Source organism: Homalodisca vitripennis, chromosome X (genome assembly GCF_021130785.1).
Source record: "Homalodisca vitripennis isolate AUS2020 chromosome X, UT_GWSS_2.1, whole genome shotgun sequence".
Classification (NCBI taxonomy): Eukaryota; Metazoa; Arthropoda; class Insecta; order Hemiptera; family Cicadellidae; genus Homalodisca; species Homalodisca vitripennis.
Genome location: NC_060215.1, coordinates 101,846,636 through 101,855,000, shown reverse-complemented (window position 1 = coordinate 101,855,000; position 8,365 = coordinate 101,846,636).

Here is an 8,365-nt window from a genome sequence, read left to right as displayed (position 1 = left end):
ACTTAATTCAACGGGAACCTTATACTGTTTTTCTTATAGTATCATCACATCAATATTTCATTCCATCCAAAAATTGTTGTAAATTCCGATATCGGATATAATTGTGATAACACGAAGGAAGAATGTATTGTTATTATGGCTACAGATTCCTCCCTCATCAAGTGGTAAAGGTTCGAGGTGATGGCGCTTGCTTTTTTTCTTCTTCGTCCTATCTAATATATGGAGATGTCTAAATAGCAGGCCAAATTCGGATTAACATAGTGCTTTACGTCACGAACAGCTGCCATAGGTGTCAGCCCATGATTCAGCCAGAGTCTTACGCTCCTTACTGTACTATGTAATAGACAATTTTAGACCTTATATCTAAGGATCGATTTTAGAACTAATGGCAGCAGGAAAGATATTTCCTCATGAGTTAAAGGTGAAGACGTTATTACCAGAATCTACGGGGATTCTGCACAGAAAGTCAAAAGAATCAGGCTCCCTTGGCATTTAATACAGGGCACTTTAATATTCTCATTGTAATAAATCTAAATATTTTCACTAAACATCCCCCTCCACAGTTCCTATGGAATTTCAATCTAATTCCTCCGATTGCTTACCACAGCACCAATTCAACCCAAAGCAGAGCCGTTCAGTTCAGATTACAGTATTCATCTGCAGTACCAGTTACAGGGAGATACTTGAAAAACCATAGAAAAAGAATTAGTTTGTAAATGGGAACGACAAGTAAGAGATTATAGTTCAAAATCTGTTATGAAAAATCCTAAAGCGCACTAGAAAGCTATTCACATATTTAATAAAGGCCGCCCTGAGGTACAGGGAATATCATTAAAGTTTGTTAAAAACAACATTTTCAATCAGGCAGCTACAGCTAAATATAGTGAAAAGATTCATTACCTTGAATTGATAAATCTTCGTCAAAATTTAAATATCCGAGTCAGATTGATCATTCCAAGGAAAATGTTTATCTTAATCCTTGGTCCCCGGACATCACCCCCGCCCTGCCCGGACATTGGTGGTGGTTCGGAAGTCACCTTTAAGCCGTTGGTCCCCAGGTTAAGTGTTAGAGAGGGCTTCTTAGCCCTAACTTCGCCTGGTAAAATAAGACATTCTTTACTTTTTTTTTTGGTCCCTGTACCTGGTTCGACATATAGAAGCGTAAGGACAGCATATATCCAAAACTTCAGCCAGCTTCATGACCGAGGGAAATGACCGCATTAAACATTTTCTGTTAGAAAAGCTTACAACTGAGCTCATTCTTTACGAGTCCATAGATGCCGTAAGTTAGGTCAAGGATACTTAACATGCTATGTGGGATTCTTGCATACCTGAACACTCGATTCGCAAGGGATACAATAAAAATGGTATTTTACATCAATGTTTGTGCTCCAATAATGCTATTTCGGAGTGATATAAAGTGAAGCTTACAAGTAAAGGTTATTAAGAAACACGTTATCGTAGCCACGATTTTAGGTTCTTTCAATACAGATTTCTGCTATTTCCCATAAAGGTGTGTTACGCTACGACTCTCAATAAATCTTACGTACAGAGTTTGAAACTGGCTGGTGTAGGCCTTAGGACTGACCTCCTCCCATGGTCAAGTTTACAAAATGTCAGCCGGAGAGAAAACTCAGGAATGTTGTTTACAAGGAGTATAGTTTGGAGCACTTCATAGAAACCACATGTCAAAATGTACAAAGAATATACTAATGTAGAAACTTAAATGATGTATATTAGGTGATTAAAATCTGTAACAATCGGTAACAACTTTCAAATTATTCTTTAAAAATGTGGTCATGTAATTATTAAAAATTCATATTTAATAACTATTTCACAACAAGCTATATAATATTGGCAACGTAAAAGCATTAAAACGTTCTTATAATTTAGTTTAAATGGGTTGAATATTTTGATTCGTCGCGAAAATTTTATATGTAGGCTAATCGAATAGCTAATATATATTTATTTGTGTAACGTTTTCGTTTTAATCAACTTAACAAAACGCAAGTGATCTTGAAGAAACGCAATTTTAAAATTTGTCAGCTTAGGTGTAACGATTCGTTAAATACCGATGTATGTTTTGTCATATTAAGAAGCATTCAAACATAAAACCAGCATTAGAGTTTCATATGTGATGTATAGATACTTTTACAACCAAATTTATTTTCCATAACCAATCTTGAGAACTTTTAAAAACCGCAATATCACGTAAGTCATTAAACTAAGCGAATTCCACCGAATGACTATCATGAAGTCTGCGAAATATGAAACCAATTGACATGAAACTTTATAGATAAGTTTGCGTTCCCTCTTAGGTACTTGCATCTTCAAGCATTAAAATTACTATTATGATCCAACATGAGTCATATAAACACTCAAGACAAGTTTTTTAATCATTTCGTAAACCAATTTCAGAAATCCGCGATAATGTTAATGACACATTCTGCTCTTACGAAGTTTCCGAAACAACAAAAAGGATTTACATAGAAAACACACATTTGTAAATATTTCATAGCTAAACCACGGCAATCTGCAAAAACCACAATTATTTTATTGAAAATTGTATTATTACCAACATTTATAAAACATTAAATTGCCACTAGGATTCTATAGGTGTATTTAGTTACAAAGAGTAAGTATAATTAATTAGAAGTAATTATAATTTTATTTATTTATACAGTAACCGGCTATAAATATATAATTTGATGTAATTTAGAGGAATGACTTAATTTCTTTTATTTACTTTGAATCCCATTGAGGGTGATCATTGTAAAATATATAAGCGTAAATTATATCCACACGCTATATACGTGAATGAAAAATTATAGTTTAACAGTCGTTCAACATATAATTTAGTAAAATACTGAACTGGCGTATTTAAATTATGTCTCATAACAAATTTCATAAAGGGAAAAGGTTGTAGTGTTTCCCCTTTTTCTATATTATGTTACTTTGATATTTGTTGGTTATGCATAGAATACTAGGGGCGTGTAAAAGGTGTTTACTCCATGGATGCTAGTATGTACATGGATACAAACAACTAACAGATACAGTGGACAAATTACATAAAGGAATAACTGTTTTATACGTAAATTGATTTATTGTGCAGTGCGCGTTTAGTGTTAGTAACAGCAGGTCAGGGGGACGCAAATCTGTATCTTGATATCATTGATTCGGTCGATCCCAATGATAGGGCAAATAAATTTGTAATTACAAGACAATAAATAGATAATTATGAATTCGTGTACTAAAAATTTCTTTTCTAGAAAGATTAATAAAGAAAACTCAAACCATGGATTACCATAGGACTGATTAATTCTATAGATCAATTAAGTAGAAGAGTTATTCATCCGTCGTTTAATATCGAACTGTATAATCATTTCGAAATTGATAGAAACATACTTAGTTTTTTTTTATTTAGCAAAGGAATCTTACTACAGGAAAAAATTAATGAAGCGTTGAATAACACTAAAATGTTATTGAGCTACATTAGTGAATTTACAGGAAATAAAAGGCGGGTGGATTTTCCGGTTGAACATATTAATAATAATGTTTTAAAACTGTCGCAAACTAATTAAATAACTATTTTTGTCGCGATATGAGCTGAACTGGCCAGTCAGGGGCTGACTGCGGTTTGTGTGGTTACATGCAGTTGATTCTGTGTTCACACAGCCTCCTGTGACAGCAGCTGATGTAATGCTTGCGCTAGGTGGGCGGGGGCTTCGTTCCTGGGGTGGGTGGTAACACGCCTGATACGATATGATTATACTCGTATAATCAAAATCAATTTTGAATCCTTTTAGTAATTATAAACAACAGTTTTACACACTGAGTTTTCTCATATGTGTTAACGTAGCCAAGGTAATTCCTCTGTATAGAAATGGTGAAAAAGATAATAGATAATAATACTATCCAATATACCTGTTAGAAGAATACCTGTTCTTCGTAGCAATCTGAAGGCGTTTCTTGTTGAAAACAGTTCACTCAGATTCATGCCCTTCCCATCCACACTCGGAAAGTGCCGCCTTACCCTATAGGCACCGGAGCTCGGCCTCTAGAAGCTCGATGACAGGCTGCCCACAAGGTCTCTGGTGTCAGTACACCTCCGGTCCCTGCAGACAGCAGGTCACACTGGACGCCGCAGTCGGTCGCGGTTACGTGCCTTGTAGATTTGTGATGAGTTAGCGACGAACACCTGATCCGTGTACTGCAGCAGCCGAGTGTTCGACTATATCGAGTGGTCAAGGACGCAATTCAGTTGTTCCTTGAGCTGCTGCTCAAGATCCTTGAGCTTGCCATTTTCAGTAGCCAGATATGTCACCTCTGACACCAATGCTGGCAGCTCACAGTAGGCCGAAGAGCTGGCAGGTGTCGCGGCAGTATCGGACACGGGTTTTAGCGGTGCCATTGGACGACCCGGTGTGGAAGACAGAGCACAGGGTACAGGACAGGCTGCTGAGAAAGGTGAAAAAGCCGTCGATCCGCCGTTTTGACGGGAAGATGGAGTTGGAGATGACAAGAGTTCTCATTGTGACGGGTTGCGGACCGGCGTGCTTACTGTGCGTCACTGTTATTGAAGTTTTCTCTGCGTCGGTAATTGCAGTAGCGCCGCATGTCCAGCCTATGTATTTGTGGTTCTTAAATAAAATATTTGGCTTTCCATTTCACGTAATGTCAATTTCAAGCCTTGTAAAATCTGTTATGAATGCCTGCGATCCAGTCTACGCAATTTGTAGGACATTCGAGTATTGCGGGTAGTATCAACAATGAGTCAAGGGGCCGATAAAATTCAGGCATCACTACGCTTAGTGCAGGAGCGAGGATAATCCCGCGCGGCGTCGCTCGTTGGTAGTTGCATGCACAAACTTCCCGTCGGGCGACGTGTTCCTGTGATTACTTATCAGTTTTATGATGCCAAGAGAAAGTGAGTAATTAAAACTCACTAGGATCCGGTTACAAACGTCTTATGGCACTGAGATTATGGCGAGAGATATACAGAGAAATGTCCAATTTGTCAGAAAATGTCGTGTAGGAAAAGTTACCAAATAGCTTTAGAATTAATTACGGAGAAATATCATTAACTGGCATTTAACCTAGTCCTGACCAGTCATAGTACTGGCGAAGACCTGGCAGACGTTACGGCAAAGACGACGGGTTGCAGAGATGTGTCGGACTGCTTGAGTAGGGGACGCTGCTTTAGCACCCCCTGGAATAAGCACCCCCTCGGGCTCTGACGTCACGGCAGGGGGGTGCTAATTCAGCGCACGGACACGGACCAGGCACTGAATTAGCACCCCCCGACTACAAGGGGGTGCTTATTCAGCGCATGGACATGGTCGAAGCCCTGAATTAACACCCCCCTGTTCCAAGGGGGTGCTTATTCAGCGCATGGACATTGCTCAGTCACTGAATTAGCACCCCCTAGCATTCAACCAAAAAAAAGGATATTTATCTTTTACATATTCAATTGATAAACGATTCAATAATATAATAACCAAATATGCCTACTTTCTCTTCAAAATTACCATAGACTTAATATTACACAATAATGCTCCGAATAACAAGGCTAATATACCTTAGCACTCCTCCCTCTCACACGCATTGTCATATTGTTGTAACAATTGTGTAGTAAAAATGGAAAAGGTTGTAAGTGCCAAAAATAAAAAAATGACTTTTTCGGTGAAAAGCCAAGCGTAATAAGATAGACAAGGTAGTAAGTGCCAGAAAAATTGCCCCTAGTTTGTAGAGCAGTCGGAAGATGTCAGCACCGTGTAAGAGCCGTGCGGGGTTGAAGTGGAGAACGATGTAAGTCCACCCGCCATGATGTATGTTCCTTGTCTATTCCGTAGTTATTTGCTGTTGCCGGGCGGGCAGTGACGCTACGCATGCTCGCCGCTTTTACGTTTTGTGTTGTTTTACGTAGTGATTATTTTATTTAAGTGTGTTGCGTGTAACAGGCGTTGAAGTATTTATTAGTGCAGTGTTCTATCTTACTAAAAATGGAAGCACCTCCTGTTCGTAAGAAAGTTCCAGTGGAGAGAAGACGTAGGGCTCGGGAAAAAGGAGACAGTTATGTTACTTGTAAAGGAAAGACTATCCCCGCAAAAAATCCCCCACCTCCTGAACGAAGCTGTTCATGTAAGTACCAATGCAAAAACTTGAGTAACGAACAAAAACTGATATTGTTTATGGAATTCTACAAAGTTGACGAAAAAAGCCAGGGAACATATTTACTCAACCACATGCAGATGCTACCTATTGCCCGTAGAAGACACGGGAATTACGATGATCTCAGTGAGAGTAGACGCACCTGCTCGTTTGCATACAACATTCCTGATGGTTCTGGCAAAAACATACAAATTTGCAAAAAAAACTTTAAAGAAATTTTTGCTATTTCTGAAAGGAAGTTGATTGGTTTACAAACTAAAAAAAAACAGGATGCTTGATTTTCGAAGACAAAAGAGGGAAAACCCCTGGATCAAATGAACACAAGGTGAAGTATACAGAAAATGACCGTAATCTGGTTAGGTGTCATATAAATTCTTTCCCAAGATACGAAAGCCATTATTGCCGAAAAGTATCAAGCAATGAGTTTTTGTCCCCAGACCTGAACAAAACACAGAATGTTTATGGCATTTAAAACCCAATACCCTACAAGTCCAGTCAACTATAGTTTTTATACAGAAGTATTAAAAAAAGATATCCCAAAACTCAAGTTCAAGGCTCTTGCAGCTGATACTTGCAAAAAATGTGATCTTTTTAAAGTGCAGATTTCATCAACGACCAATGAAAGGGCAAAACGGGAAGTTAAAACTAAACAAGAAATTCACCATCGAAAAGCTGAAAAGGCCCATGTCTGCATGAAAGAGGATATTACTTTGTCCCAACTTCCAACTGGTACCGCTACAACATTATGTATGGACTTGCAACAGGTGATGTTCGTGCCCATGCTTACCCATAGCACCATGTTTTACTGCAGACAACTTTCTTGCTATAATCTAGGAATACATGTGGGGGATAATGACTCAGCGTTTATGTGTATGTGGCATGAGGGCATCGGAGGTCGGGGAGCCAATGAAATAGCTTCTTGTCTGTTTAAAGTTGCTACTGTTCAAGGCCATTTTTCTCGGAGAAGACTTGTAATATGGTGCGACAACTGTGGTGCTCAAAATAAAAACAGGATGCTCTTAATGGCAATTATTTACCTAGTTCACAAAGGGTTTTATCGCTCTATTAACTTGAAGTATCTTGTAAGTGGGCACAGTTATATGAACTGTGACAGAGACTTTGGCATTATTGAAAAACGCCGCAAAAATGCAAAAGCAATGGTTCCTAAAGACCTGGAAGATGTAGTTGCAAGTGCAAAATTTAAATCCCCCTTCACAGTTGTTTCTATGAAGACAGAAGACTTTATAGATTTTAAAGGTCTTGCAAATCAGTTCATTAACACAAAAGATCTAGCTATCAGCAAAATTTTCCCACTTCCGAGTTTCTCATAAGAATCCAAGCACAGTGAAGGTAGCGTCAGTTTTGGCACTTCAAGATGATGGTATGGTAACATGGAACAAAGTTGACGTCTTAAAGAAAAAGGCCGACCTTGGCAATCTTCCCGACTTAAAGGACTTGCCAAAAATCCAGTTTAAATCAAAAATCTCACAAGAAAAGAAGAACGATCTGATAGGAATGATAGACTACATAGAAAAGGCAGAAGACAAGCAGTTTTATAGAGATCTTCTGGCAGCAGACACCGTTCCTGATGGTGTCATGGAGGTGGATGCAGACATTGAAGACAAGGACTACTAGTTGTATTAAAAGTAAGGTATTTTAATGTACAAAGTCCTAGAGTTAATAATATTAAAAATAATATTAATAATATTACGTATATTATGTAACTTTTTTCAGAAAGTCAAGACTATGACTAAAAGTGTTTTATCTTTTGTACGTATTATCATGTATCCTTGTAACATATTTTGATGTTATGGTGTACATTAAACGCTTCTAAGCAATACTGGACTTACATTCTTTTTTTTTAAACTAACCCTTCACTTACATCATTTATTAAATAAAGAAAGGCACATACATCCTTTTCCACAAAAAAAACCGATTGCTCTTATATCTTTTTCCATATTTTTTTGGTTTCCGCTTATATATTTATAGCAGAAATTGTATTATATGTTATTCCTATTGATTTTATATTTTTATAAATATAAAAAATATTTTATTAGTAAATATTCAATGTTTTAGACATATTTTATTGAATACTGAAAATTTTTAGTTTCTGGCACTTACAACCTTTTCCATTTTTACTACACAATTTTCACTCATGACTTTGATTTCTTAATTTTTTAAAAATATCACATAA